This window comes from Podarcis erhardii, assembly GCF_964252035.2.
Source record: "Podarcis erhardii genome assembly, chromosome: 13".
In the NCBI taxonomy this organism is placed as follows: Eukaryota; Metazoa; Chordata; class Lepidosauria; order Squamata; family Lacertidae; genus Podarcis; species Podarcis erhardii.
The window spans coordinates 54,755,376-54,765,212 of NC_138502.1; the positions used below are offsets into that span (position 1 = coordinate 54,755,376).

The 9,837-nt window shown below is 69.0% G+C and overlaps 1 protein-coding gene across 1 annotated transcript in view; it reads left to right on the plus strand.

Annotated features, from left to right (window-relative positions):
• Window positions 1-895: 895 nt before the first annotated feature.
• LOC309327059 (vomeronasal type-2 receptor 26-like) overlaps window positions 896-9,837 on the plus strand; it is a gene marked incomplete at its 3' end in the record, with an annotated part of 181,686 nt that continues 172,744 nt past the window's right edge. Inside the window, exon 1 of the mRNA XM_081836092.1 lies at window positions 896-951. The remainder of the gene's footprint in view (window positions 952-9,837) is intronic.

Consider the following 9,837-nt stretch of genomic DNA (forward strand, 5'->3'; position numbering starts at 1 on the left):
TTGGAGAAGAAGGGGCAGCAAAGCATGCTGGGAAGAAGGACATGAGGGAAATGAAATCAAACCTAACAAAGGATAATTTACCAATAAAGCTAATAAGTGAAACCTAACAAAAGACACCTTCAGATTTATTTATTCAGTTATATGTTGGAAAATGGGTAAATTTCAAGTATAGGAAGCTGGATCCATGTTTGTGAGAAGAAGGGGCAGCAAAGCATGCTGGGAAGAAGGACGTGAGGGAAATGAAACCTAATAAAGGACAATTTACCAAGAAAGCTAATAAGTGAAACCTAACTAAAGACACTTTCAGATGTATTTATTCAGTTAAACATTGGAAAATGGGTAAATTTCGATTATAGGAAACAGGATCCTTGTTTGGAGAAGAAGGGGCAGCAAAGCATGCTGGGAAGAAGGACCTGAGGGAAATGAAACCTAATAAGGGATAATTTACCAATAAAGCTATTAAGTGAAACCTAACGAAAGACAATTTGGGATTAATTTATTTAGTTACACATTGGAAAATGAGTAAATTTCAATTATAGGACACAGGATCCTTGTTTGTGAGAAGATGGGGCAGCAAAGCATGCTGGGAAGAAGGACCTGAGGGAAATGAAATGAAACCTAATAGAGGTTAATTTATCCATGAAGCTAATAAGCGAAGCCAAACATAAGACTCCTTGAGATTGAATTATTTGGTTATACACTGGAAAAACGAGTAAATTTCAAATTTCTTCATGCTGGGATTCAACCATTGGCCTAATGGAGCTGGCAGTGCATGCTGGGAAGTCTGCCGGCGGAGGCTGGCGGGAGTTGCAGGGCCTTTTGAAGGTGGCCCCTTCCCCTCCGAGGGCCACATGACCCTCCTCGTCCGCCAGGGACACCAGCGCCTGCAGCCCGTCCAGCTGGCCAGAGTCACCCAAGGGCCGGAGAGGCTGGCAGGGACGGGGCCCCCAGGTGAGCCCGGGAGAGAGAGAGAGGGGCCTCTGGGGGGGGATCCTGCACTCTGCACGCCCTCAGAGGCCGGAGAGGCTGGCAGGGACGGGGCCCCCAGGTGAGCCCAGGAGAGAGAGAGGGGGGCCCCGGGGGGGATCTGCACTCTGCACGCCCTCAGAGGCCGGAGAGGCTGGCAGGGACGGGGCCCCCAGGTGAGCCCGGGAGAGAGAGAGAGGGGCCCCTGGGGGGGATCTGCACTCTGCACGCCCTCAGAGGCCAGAGAGGCTGGCAGGGACGGGGCCCCCAGGTGAGCCCGGGAGAGAGAGAGAGGGGCCCCTGGGGGGATCTGCACTCTGCACGCCCTCAGAGGCCGGAGAGGCTGGCAGGGACGGGGCCCCAGGTGAGCCCGGGAGAGAGAGAGAGGGGCCCATGGGGGTTGGATCCTGCACTCTGCACGCCATCAGAGGCCGGAGAGGCTGGCAGGGACGGGGCCCCCAGGTGAGCCCGGGAGAGAGAGAGAGGGGCCCCTGGGGGTTGGATCCTGCACTCTGCACGCCCTCAGAGGCCGGAGAGGCTGGCAGGGACGGGGCCCCCAGGTGAGCCCGGGAGAGAGAGAGAGGGGCCCCTGGGGGTTGGATCCTGCACTCTGCACGCCCTCAGAGGCCGGAGAGGCTGGCAGGGACGGGGCCCCCAGGTGAGCCCGGGAGAGAGAGAGAGGGGCCCATGGGGGTTGGATCCTGCACTCTGCACGCCCTCAGAGGCCGGAGAGGCTGGCAGGGACGGGGCCCCCAGGTGAGCCCGGGAGAGAGAGAGAGGGGCCCCTGGGGGGATCTGCACTCTGCACACCCTCAGAGGCCGGAGAGGCTGGCAGGGACGGGGCCCCTGGTGAGCCCGGGAGAGAGAGGGGCCCCTGGGGGGATCTGCACTCTGCACACCCTCAGAGGCCAGAGAGGCTGGCAGGGACGGGGCCCCCAGGTGAGCCCGGGAGAGAGAGAGAGGGGCCCCTGGGGGGATCTGCACTCTGCACGCCCTCAGAGGCCGGAGAGGCTGGCAGGGACGGGGCCCCCAGGTGAGCCCGGGAGAGAGAGAGAGGGGCCCCTGGGGGGATCTGCACTCTGCACACCCTCAGAGGCGAGAGAGGCCGGCAGGGGGAGGGCCTTCAGTTGAGCCCGGGAGAGAGAGAGAGGGGCCCCTGGGGGGATCTGCACTCTGCACGCGCTCAGAGGCCAGAGAGGCTGGCAGGGACGGGGCCCCCAGGTGAGCCCGGGAGAGAGAGAGAGGGGCCCCTGGGGGGATCTGCACTCTGCACGCCCTCAGAGGCCAGAGAGGCTGGCAGGGACGGGGCCCCCAGGTGAGCCCGGGAGAGAGAGAGAGGGGCCCCTGGGGGGATCTGCACTCTGCACGCCCTCAGAGGCCGGAGAGGCTGGCAGGGACGGGGCCCCCAGGTGAGCCCGGGAGAGAGAGAGAGGGGCCCCTGGGGGGGATCTGCACTCTGCACGCCCTCAGAGGCCAGAGAGGCTGGCAGGGACGGGGCCCCCAGGTGAGCCCGGGAGAGAGAGAGAGGGGCCCCTGGGGGGATCTGCACTCTGCACGCCCTCAGAGGCCGGAGAGGCTGGCAGGGACGGGGCCCCAGGTGAGCCCGGGAGAGAGAGAGAGGGGCCCCTGGGGGGGATCTGCACTCTGCACGCCCTCAGAGGCCCGAGAGGCTGGCGGGGACGGGGCCCCCAGGTGAGCCCGGGAGAGAGAGAGAGGGGCCCATGGGGGTTGGATCCTGCACTCTGCACGCCATCAGAGGCCGGAGAGGCTGGCAGGGACGGGGCCCCCAGGTGAGCCCGGGAGAGAGAGAGAGGGGCCCTGGGGGTTGGATCCTGCACTCTGCACGCCCTCAGAGGCCGGAGAGGCTGGCAGGGACGGGGCCCCCAGGTGAGCCCGGGAGAGAGAGAGAGGGGCCCATGGGGGTTGGATCCTGCACTCTGCACGCCCTCAGAGGCCGGAGAGGCTGGCAGGGACGGGGCCCCCAGGTGAGCCCGGGAGAGAGAGAGAGGGGCCCCTGGGGGATCTGCACTCTGCACACCCTCAGAGGCCGGAGAGGCTGGCAGGGACGGGGCCCCTGGTGAGCCCGGGAGAGAGAGGGGCCCCTGGGGGGATCTGCACTCTGCACACCCTCAGAGGCCAGAGAGGCTGGCAGGGACGGGGCCCCCAGGTGAGCCCGGGAGAGAGAGAGAGGGGCCCCTGGGGGGATCTGCACTCTGCACGCCCTCAGAGGCCGGAGAGGCTGGCAGGGACGGGGCCCCCAGGTGAGCCCGGGAGAGAGAGAGAGGGGCCCCTGGGGGGATCTGCACTCTGCACACCCTCAGAGGCGAGAGAGGCCGGCAGGGGGAGGGCCTTCAGTTGAGCCCGGGAGAGAGAGAGAGGGGCCCCTGGGGGGATCTGCACTCTGCACGCGCTCAGAGGCCAGAGAGGCTGGCAGGGACGGGGCCCCCAGGTGAGCCCGGGAGAGAGAGAGAGGGGCCCCTGGGGGGATCTGCACTCTGCACGCCCTCAGAGGCCAGAGAGGCTGGCAGGGACGGGGCCCCCAGGTGAGCCCGGGAGAGAGAGAGAGGGGCCCCTGGGGGGATCTGCACTCTGCACGCCCTCAGAGGCCGGAGAGGCTGGCAGGGACGGGGCCCCCAGGTGAGCCCGGGAGAGAGAGAGAGGGGCCCCTGGGGGGGATCTGCACTCTGCACGCCCTCAGAGGCCCGAGAGGCTGGCGGGGACGGGGCCCCCAGGTGAGCCCGGGAGAGAGAGAGAGGGGCCCCTGGGGGTTGGATCCTGCACTCTGCACGCCATCAGAGGCCGGAGAGGCTGGCAGGGACGGGGCCCCCAGGTGAGCCCGGGAGAGAGAGAGAGGGGCCCCTGGGGGGATCCTGCACTCTGCACGCCCTCAGAGGCCGGAGAGGCTGGCAGGGACGGGGCCCCCAGGTGAGCCCGGGAGAGAGAGAGAGGGGCCCCTGGGGGGATCTGCACTCTGCACACCCTCAGAGGCCGGAGAGGCTGGCAGGGACGGGGCCCCCAGATGACCTCGGGAGAGAGAGAGAGGGGCCCCTGGGGGGATCTGCACTCTGCACGCCCTCAGAGGCCGGAGAGGCTGGCAGGGACGGGGCCCCCAGGTGAGCCCGGGAGAGAGAGGGGCCCCTGGGGGATCTGCACTCTGCACACCCTCAGAGGCCAGAGAGGCTGGCAGGGACGGGGCCCCAGGTGAGCCCAGGAGAGAGAGGGGCCCCTGGGGGGATCTGCACTCTGCACACCCTCAGAGGCCAGAGAGGCTGGCAGGGACGGGGCCCCCAGGTGAGCCCAGGAGAGAGAGGGGCCCCTGGGGGGATCTGCACTCTGCACGCCCTCAGAGGCCGGAGAGGCTGGCAGGGACGGGGCCCCCAGGTGAGCCCGGGAGAGAGAGAGAGGGGCCCCGGGGGGATCTGCACTCTGCACGCCCTCAGAGGCCGGAGAGGCTGGCAGGGACGGGGCCCCCAGGTGAGCCCGGGAGAGAGAGAGAGGGGCCCCGGGGGGATCTGCACTCTGCACGCCCTCAGAGGCCGGAGGGGCTGGCAGGGACGGGGCCCCCAGGTGAGCCCGGGAGAGAGAGGGGCCCCTGGGGGGTGGATCCTGCACTCTGCACGCCTTCAGAGGCCAGAGAGGCTGGCAGGGACGGGGCCCCCAGGTGAGCCCGGGAGAGAGAGAGAGGGGCCCCTGGGGGGATCTGCACTCTGCACGCCCTCAGAGGCCGGAGAGGCTGGCAGGGACGGGGCCCCCAGGTGAGCCCGGGAGAGAGAGAGAGGGGCCTCTGGGGGATCTGCACTCTGCACGCCCTCAGAGGCCGGAGAGGCTGGCAGGGACGGGGCCCCCAGGTGAGCCCGGGAGAGAGAGAGAGGGGCCCCTGGGGGATCTGCACTCTGCACGCCCTCAGAGGCCCGAGAGGCTGGCAGGGACGGGGCCCCCAGGTGAGCCGGGAGAGAGAGAGAGGGGCCCCTGGGGGGATCTGCACTCTGCACACCCTCAGAGGCCGGAGAGGCCGGCAGGGACGGGGCCCCCAGGTGAGCCCAGGAGAGATAGGGGCCCTGGGGGGATCTGCACTCTGCACGCCCTCAGAGGCCGGAGAGGCTGGCAGGGACGGGGCCCCAGGTGAGCCCGGGAGAGAGAGAGAGGGGCCCCTGGGGGGATCTGCACTCTGCACGCCCTCAGAGGCCGGAGAGGCTGGCAGGGACGGGGCCCCAGGTGAGCCCGGGAGAGAGAGAGGGGGGCCCCTGGGGGGATCTGCACTCTGCACACCCTCAGAGGCCGGAGAGGCTGGCAGGGACGGGGCCCCCAGGTGAGCCCGGGAGAGAGAGAGAGGGGCCCCTGGGGGGATCTGCACTCTGCACGCCCTCAGAGGCCGGAGAGGCTGGCAGGGACGGGGCCCCCAGGTGAGCCCAGGAGAGAGAGAGAGGGGCCCCTGGGGGGATCTGCACTCTGCACGCCCTCAGAGGCCGGAGAGGCTGGAAGGGACGGGGCCCCCCAGGTGAGCCCGGGAGAGAGAGGGGCCTCTGGGGGGTGGATCCTGCACTCTGCACACTCTCAGAGGCCGGAGAGGCTGGCAGGGACGGGGCCCCCAGGTGAGCCAGGGGTGAGAGGGGCCCCTGGGGGGATCTACACTCTGCACGCCCTCAGAGGCCAGAGAGGCTGGCAGGGACGGGGCCCCAGGTGAGCCCGGGAGAGAGAGGGGCCTCTGGGGGGATCTGCACTCTGCACACCCTCAGAGGCCGGAGAGGCTGGCAGGAACGGAGCCCCCAGGTGAGCCAGGGGTGAGAGGGGCCCCTGGGGGGATCTGCACTCTGCACACCCTCAGAGGCCGGAGAGGCTGGCAGGGACGGGGCCCCCAGGTGAGCCCAGGAGAGAGAGGGGCCCCTGGGGGATCTGCACTCTGCACACCCTCAGAGGCCGGAGAGGCTGGCAGGAATGGGGCCCCCAGGTGAGCCATAGAGAGAGAGGGGCCCCTGGGGGGATCTGCACTCTGCACACCCTCAGAGGCCGGAGAGGGTGGCAGGGACGGGGCCCCCAGGTGAGTCTGGGAAAGAGAGGGGCCCCTGGGGGGATCTGCACTCTGCACAACCTCAGAGGCCGGAGAGGCTGGCAGGGACGGGGCCCCCAGGTCAGTCTGGGAAAGGGAGGGGCCCCTGGGGGGATCTGCACTCTGCACACCCTCAGAGGCCGGAGAGGCTGGCAGGGACGGGGCCCCCAGGTCAGTCTGGGAAAGAGAGGGGCCCCTGGGGGGTTCTGCACTCTGCACGCCCTCAGAGGCCAGAGAGGCTGGCAGGGGCAGGGACCCCAGGTGAGTCTGGGAAAGAGAGGGGCCCCTGGGGGGATCTGCACTCTGCACGCCCTCAGAGGCCAGAGAGGCTTGCAGGGAGGGGCCCTCAGGTGAGCCCGGGAGAGAGAGATAGGGGCCCCTGGGGGGATCTGCACTCTGCACGCCCTCAGAGGCCAGAGAGGCTGGCAGGGACGGGGCCCCCAGGTGAGCCCAGGAGAGAGAGGGGCCCCTGGGGGGATCTGCACTCTGCACACCCTCAGAGCCTGGAGAGGCTGGCAGGGACGGGGCCCCCAGGTGAGCCCTGGAGAGAGAGGGGCCCCTGGGGGGATCTGCACTCTGCACACCCTCAGAGGCTGGAGAGGCTGGCAGGGACGGGGGCCCCCATGTGAGCCCTGGAGAGAGAGGGGCCCCTGGGGGGATCTGCACTCTGCACACCCTCAGAGGCTGGAGAGGCTGGCAGGGATGGGGCCCCCAGGTGAGCCCGGGAGAGAGAGGGGCCCCTGGGGGGATCTACTCTGCACACCCTCAGAGGCTGGAGAGGCTGGCAGGGACGGGGCCCCCAGGTGAGCCCGGGAGAGAGAGGGGCCCCTGGGGGGATCTGCACTCTGCACACCCTCAGAGGCCGGAGAGGCTGGCAGGGATGGGGCCCCCAGGTGAGCCCGGGAGAGATAGGGGCCCCTGGGGGGTCTGCACTCTGCACACCCTCAGAAGCCGGAGAGGCTGGCAGGGAAGGGGCCCCCAGGTGAGCCCGGGAGAGAGAGGGGCCCTGGGGGGATCTGCACTCTGCACGCCCTCAGAGGCCGGAGAGGCTGGCAGGGACGGGGCCCCCAGGTGAGCCCAGGAGAGAGAGGGGCCCCTGGGGGGATCTGCACTCTGCACACCCTCAGAGGCCAGAGAGGCTGGCAGAGCAGGGCCCCCAGGTGAGCCCGGGAGAGAGAGGGCCCCCTGGGGGGATCTGCACTCTGCACGCCCTCAGAGGCCGGAGAGGCTGGCAGAGCAGTGCCCCAGGTGAGCCCGGGAGAGAGAGGGGCCATTGGGGGGATCTGCACTCTGCACGCCCTCAGAGGCTGGAGAGGCTGGCAGGGACGGGGCCCCAGGTGAGCCATGGAGAGAGAGGGCCCCCTGGGGGGATCTGCACTCTGCACGCCCTCAGAGGCCGGAGAGGCTGGCAGAGCAGTGCCCCCAGGTGAGCCCGGGAGAGAGAGGGGCCCCTGGGGTATTTGCACTCTGCACGCCCTCAGAGGCCGGAGAGGCTGGCAGGGACGGGGCCCCCAGGTGAGCCATGGAGAGAGAGAGAGGGGACCCTGGGGGATTTGCACTCTGCACGCCCTCAGAGGCCGTAGAGGCTGGCAGGGACGGGGCCCCCAGGTGAGCCATGGAGAGATAGGGGCCCCTGGGGGGATCTGCACTCTGCACACCCTCAGAGTCCGGAGAGGCTGGCAGGGACGGGGCCCCCAGGTCAGTCTGGGAAAGAGAGGGCCCCTGGGGGGATCTGCACTCTGCACGCCCACAGAGGCCGGAGAGGCTGGCAGGGACGGGGCCCCAGGTGAGCCCGGGAGGGAGAGGGGCCCCTGGGGGGATCTGCACTCTGCACACCCTCAGAGGCCGGAGAGGCTGGCAGGGACGGGGCCCCCAGGTGAGCCACAGAGAGAGAGGGGCCCCTGGGGGGATCTGCACTCTGCACACCCTCAGAGGCCGGAGAGGCTGGCAGGGACGGGGCCCCCAGGTGAGCCCAGGAGAGAGAGGGGCCCCTGGGGGGATCTGCACTCTGCACACCCTCAGAGGCCGGAGAGGCTGGCAGGGACGGGGCCCCCAGGGGAGCCCAGGAGAGAGAGGGGCCCCTGGGGGGATCTGCACTCTGCACACCCTCAGAGGCCGGAGAGGCTGGCAGGGACGGGGCCCCCAGGTCAGTCTGGGAAAGAGAGGGGCCCCTGGGGGGATCTGCACTCTGCACGCCCTCAGAGGCCGGAGAGGGTGGCAGGGACGGGGCCCCCAGGTGAGTCTGGGAAAGAGAGGTGCCCCTGGGGGATCTGCACTCTGCACAACCTCAGAGGCCGGAGAGGCTGGCATGGACGGTGCCCCCAGGTGAGCCCGGGAGAGAGAGGGGCCCCTGGGGGGATCTGCACTCTGCACACCCTCAGAGGCCGGAGAGGCTGGCAGGGACGGGGCCCCCAGGTCAGTCTGGGAAAGAGAGGGGCCCCTGGGGGGATCTGCACTCTGCACGCCCTCAGAGGCCAGAGAGGCTGGCAGGGGCAGGGAACCCAGGTTAGTCTGAGAAAGAGAGGGGCCCCTGGGGGGATCTGCACTCTGCACACCCTCAGAGGCCGGAGAGGCTGGCAGGGACGGGGCCCTCAGGTGAGCCCGGGAGAGAGAGAGAGGGGCCCCTGGGGGGATCTGCACTCTGCACGCCCTCAGAGGCCAGAGAGGCTAGCAGGGACGTGGCCCCCAGGTGAGCCCGGGAGAGAGAGAGAGGGGCCCCTGGGGGGATCTGCACTCTGCACGCGCTCAGAGGCCGGAGAGGCTGGCAGGGACGGGGCCCCCAGGTGAGCCCGGGAGAGAGAGAGAGGGGCCCCTGGGGGGATCTGCACTCTGCACGCCCTCAGAGGCCGGAGAGGCTGGCAGGGACGGGGCCCCCAGGTGAGCCCGGGAGAGAGAGAGAGGGGCCCCTGGGGGGATCTGCACTCTGCACGGGCTCAGAGGCCGGAGAGGCTGGCAGGGACGGGGCCCCCAGGTGAGCCCGGGAGAGAGAGAGAGGGGCCCCTGGGGGATCTGCACTCTGCACGCGCTCAGAGGCCGGAGAGGCTGGCAGGGACGGGGCCCCCAGGTGAGCCCAGGAGAGAGAGAGAGGGGACCCTGGGGGATTTGCAGTCTGCACGCCCTCAGAGGCCGTAGAGGCTGGCAGGGACGGGGCCCCCAGGTGAGCCATGGAGAGAGAGGGGCCCCTGGGGGGATCTGCACTCTGCACGCCCTCAGAGGCTGGAGAGGCTGGCAGGGACGGGGCCCCCAGGTGAGCCCGGGAGAGAGAGAGAGGGGCCCCTGGGGGGATCTGCACTCTGCACGCCCTCAGAGGCCGGAGAGGCTGGCAGGGACGGGGCCCCCAGGTGAGCCCGGGAGAGAGAGAGAGGGGCCCCTGGGGGGATCTGCACTCTGCACGCGCTCAGAGGCCGGAGAGGCTGGCAGGGACGGGGCCCCCAGGTGAGCCCAGGAGAGAGAGAGAGGGGACCCTGGGGGATTTGCAGTCTGCACGCCCTCAGAGGCCGTAGAGGCTGGCAGGGACGGGGCCCCCAGGTGAGCCATGGAGAGATAGGGGCCCCTGGGGGGGGGATCTGCACTCTGCACACCCTCAGAGGCCGGAGAGGGTGGCAGGGACGGGGCCCCCAGGTGAGCCCGGGAGAGAGAGGGGCCCCTGGGGGGATCTGCACTCTGCACGCCCACAGAGGCCGGAGAGGCTGGCAGGGACGGGGCCCCCAGGTGAGCCCGGGAGAGAGAGGGGCCCCTGGGGGATTTGCACTCTGCACGCCCTCAGAGGCCGGAGAGGCTGGCAGGGACGGGGCCCCCAGGTGAGCCCGGGAGAGAGAGAGAGG